The sequence below is a fragment of the Rutidosis leptorrhynchoides genome, chromosome 2 (assembly GCF_046630445.1).
Source record: "Rutidosis leptorrhynchoides isolate AG116_Rl617_1_P2 chromosome 2, CSIRO_AGI_Rlap_v1, whole genome shotgun sequence".
In the NCBI taxonomy this organism is placed as follows: domain Eukaryota; kingdom Viridiplantae; phylum Streptophyta; class Magnoliopsida; order Asterales; family Asteraceae; genus Rutidosis; species Rutidosis leptorrhynchoides.
This window is the reverse complement of record NC_092334.1, coordinates 545,395,326-545,399,766: the sequence shown is the minus strand read 5'-3', so window position 1 is coordinate 545,399,766 and position 4,441 is coordinate 545,395,326.

Sequence of the window (4,441 nt, the reverse complement as noted above, 5' to 3'; positions counted from 1 at the left end):
AATGATTGTAATACTCGTTTGATGTTCCGATTGATATTAGGCAAGTTAAATTCAAACTTATGTAATTTTAAAATAAACGGTGATACGAAAATGAGTTTATAAATTTTAGGCTTATTAATAATATATTTAGATGTTGTTTGTCAAATTTTAAAACTTTTTATTTTTACTTGGGGTAGGGAGTGAATAATTAATGTAATTTTTATTTACTAGTTAATGACCAAAATTTATACCATAATGACCTAAATAAATAAAGATACTTAAATTAAAATTTTGGGATTTATCCGAAGACTTTTATCCGCCCCTGATTTCAAATAGTGCACGATACACGGGCCATGATTTATAGTTGAATAGTGTCGGGAAGAATTGAAATTAGTTTTTGCACGTTTGATTCAATTATATGTTTCCATCCTATTTCTACTTTTGACTAATGTTAAGATATTATTATTATTAATAATTATTATTAATATTATATTTATATAATTTACTTATATATGCATACATATATGTAATGAATGATAGAGAATCAATCACTCTATCTTTCTATTCCTCTGCTCTGTTTCTTATTCTCTTAAACGAACAACCCACCACCCATGCACCTTCGAAAAACCTAGTTGTTGTGTTGAGCTGAGACCGAGAACAATACTTCTATCATTTTATAATTGCTACTGCAATCATGATCAAACCGCCATCTGGACTCCCCTCAAACTACCCATCGTTTCTGCCTTTTACATGCTCGATAATATCACTTATAACCACCACCTTCATTCTGTTGAACCACACCACAACCGACACCGTACACCACTTCACCACTTTCTACAACCAAACACCTTTAAAACACCAACACCATAACAACCGCTGAACTGCAATCGTTTTCATCTTGTCTGTTACGATTATAGGACCACCAAACCACACACATCGTACCTTGCTCGACTTTTATCTATTTTTGTTTCGATAACCAAAACACCACTTTAAACCCAATAAGAACACCACCATCAACAAACGAAACCCGTCATCAAACTACAATACGTTCTCAATTTGGTGTGTTCCTGTTTATGTTCGTAACCCACCACCACCAAACTGTCACTACCACCGTCAACTACACCATCTCTCCCTCTCTCTATCTCTCGTCTTCTCTCTTTCTTTTCTGGTTATAGCCGGAACAACCATGTTCAACCAAGGCACCCTAACACAAACCGTCACTACAAACTATTTCCGTTATGTGTAAACAGCCACTTTTGACTGCTAAGCTGCTATTTTTCTATTTAATTCAGTCCAAGAAGAACCATGACTAGCTGCTACAGAAACGGTACTATTGTGACCGCCATCCTTACCCTCTTCAACCTTCTTCAACCCTATGACCACCACCAAATACCCCGTTACACCAACTGTGTATTGTTTCTGTTTTCTGACCGATCACCACAACAAACACCACCACTGTATTGCTTGATGCTATTCAAAACCGTTTCCTGTTATAATAACGATGATGATGATGAGTCTAAAATAATGAGTCAAAAATAATGATTCTAATATAGCGGGATTGATCATAACGATGATGATAGTATGATGATTCAATGATGGCGAGTATAATGAGATGGTTACCATAAAGATGATTATTCGAATGATGATGATAGAAAGTAAGATGATGATGATATTGTCGTTGTTTTCCTGCTGCTTTACCCTACTTGTTTCATTTTTTTATTCGATTAATTTAAAACCCTACAACAGCTTCGGTGGATTGCAAAGTAATTGTTGGGTTGTTTTGATTGGGCCGTGATTATAGTTATCAGTTGGGCTGTAATTGGGCCGAGACCCAACTGAATTTTTGGTTGGGCTAAAACAAATGCAAGTAGGATATTAAAACAGTTTTCGGATTAAAGGTATTAAGTCAGTATTATAAATCAGAAAAGTAGCAACACATGGATGGTATGAGGTGTTGGGTGAACGGGAGGTCGCGGGTTCGAACCTGGTTCGGGGTGTTTTCTTTTTAAAAGAGTTTTTTGAGGTAGTTCTCTATTTTAAAAATTATTATTATTATTATTATTATTATTATTATTATTATTATTATTATTATTATTATTATTATTAATTGTTAATATTATTTTTATTATTGTTATTAATGGTATTATAATTAATAGTAGTTAGTATTATTATTAAGTATGATGAAACTTAGAATTATTATGATTATCATTATTAATTATTGATATTATTACAGGTAATATAATTATAAATACTATTATTATTACTAATATGTGTATTATTATTATTATTATTGTTATTATTAGGATTATTATTAGTATTGTGATGAAAATAATAAAAGTTACTATCACTTTTATTAATATTAGTATTTGTATCATTTTAGAATTATTATTATTTTTAATAAAAGTATTACTATTAAGATTACCATAAGTAATAAGGTTGTTACAATTATTATTACTAAGTACTAACTATTAATATCAAAAAGTATAATTTTCATTATCATTATTATTAAATTATTTAATTTATTAAAAACTACTGACATTATCACTATTATGAGATTTATTATTAGAACTATCATTATTATTATTATTAGAATTATCATTATTTTTATCATTATTATTTTTATTATCATTTTTATTATTTCTAACACTAATATTATTATTTTTATCATTATTATTATTAGTATTATTAATATATCAAATAAAGATTTTCTATATAAAAATATATTATTTACATAAAACATAACTATATTAATATGTTTGTAATAAATATTAATCATCTATTTAATGTATATAAAAAAAATAAATATAGTTAATTTAGTTATTAATAACACGTACAAGTTACTAAAATAATAATTAATAATAATACCTAAATTTGTTCGATTACCATTATATGTGTTAATATACATATAAATGATATAGGTTTGTGAATCCGAGGCCAACCCTGCATTATTCAATGTCGTCATATGTATTTTCACTACAAAATACAATATTGTGAGTTCATTTGCTCCCTTTTACTCTTTACATTTTTGGGACTGAGAATACATGCGCTGTTTTTACAACTGCTTTATTAAATGCTTTTGAAATATATTTTGAACTGCGAATAAATGAAATGCTTTTATAAATGTTTGACGAGATAGACACAAGCAAAACATTCCTCGAATGAATTATGTGGACGTGATAATTGTCACCATTGAATTATGTGGACGTGATAATTGCCACAATTGATATGAATATTTTTCCCCTGATTATTATTGCTTAGTAACCTAAGAATTAGGGAACATTACTAATTTTGAGAATTAGTGCACGCCTAATTGACGCGAATCCTAAAGGTAGCTACCGGGTTTAACACCCCCACCCAGAATATTTACTAGACGGAAGGGCTAGTGGGCGTGGTGTTTAGTACTTCGAACTTTATATGATTATTATACAGACGAGATGTTCTGTTTTGGGGATATTATTATGCGCATTATATGTTAAGGTCGGTTACCAAGCCAAGCTATGAAAGTAAAGTGAATGTTATGTATCGAGAGAATGATTTTATACACAGGTTATTTGTATGTTATTTTTGTGCACGAGATATGTGTACGGTTACTAAGATTTATGAAAAATGGTTTTGTACACGAGAAAGGTGTACTTTATTTAAAAGATATCGCATGTACATTACAGGTGGGTATAGGATTCGGGCCCATTTGTACCATGCAGCATTTAAATCTTGTGGTCTATCAAAATGATGAATTTTATTGTTTACGATAAACTTATGAACTCACCAACCTTTTGGTTGACACTTGAAACCATGTTTATTCTCAGGTATGAAAGAAATCTTCCGCTATGCATTTGCTCATTTTAGAGACATTACTTGGAGTCGATCATCGCAATGGGACCAGATGTTGGTGACTTCGTCCAGATGGATTAGGACGGGTCACTACAGGTGGCATCAGAGCTGTTTTAACGTCGTTGGTGCGGGTTAGTCCTAAAGGAGATTCTCACAGTGTTACCTGTGACGAAGCATTGGCTCTTACTCCTTGCGATCCCTTACGAGGGTTGGCAGTAGCCGAGAGGCAGGCCCTAAAATCAGTATTTGAGGTACACTCAGTGGTCACCAGGCGGTTATCTGGGAAGGCACTGGGTGGGATGGTGGTTGTCCCCAACTGTACTACAGGTGGTATCAGATCAGTGGTCTTAGCAAACCAGGTCTTGAATTAGTATGTCTAACAGATAGTTGTTTAGATGCATTAGTGGGTCTGGACTTCGACCGTGTCTGCATGTCAAAAGTTTTGCTTATCATTTAGTGTCGAAAATTATTTGCTTATCATCCTTAAAGTCTGGACACATCTTACTGCCTCTATTGCATAGATAGTGTATAGATAAATTCATATCTTAGCGTATCTGTTAATGTTACCTTTGCCTGACAGCTTCCGTAGATTCCTCCGTAACTTATGGGATTTTAGTATTATATATGCATA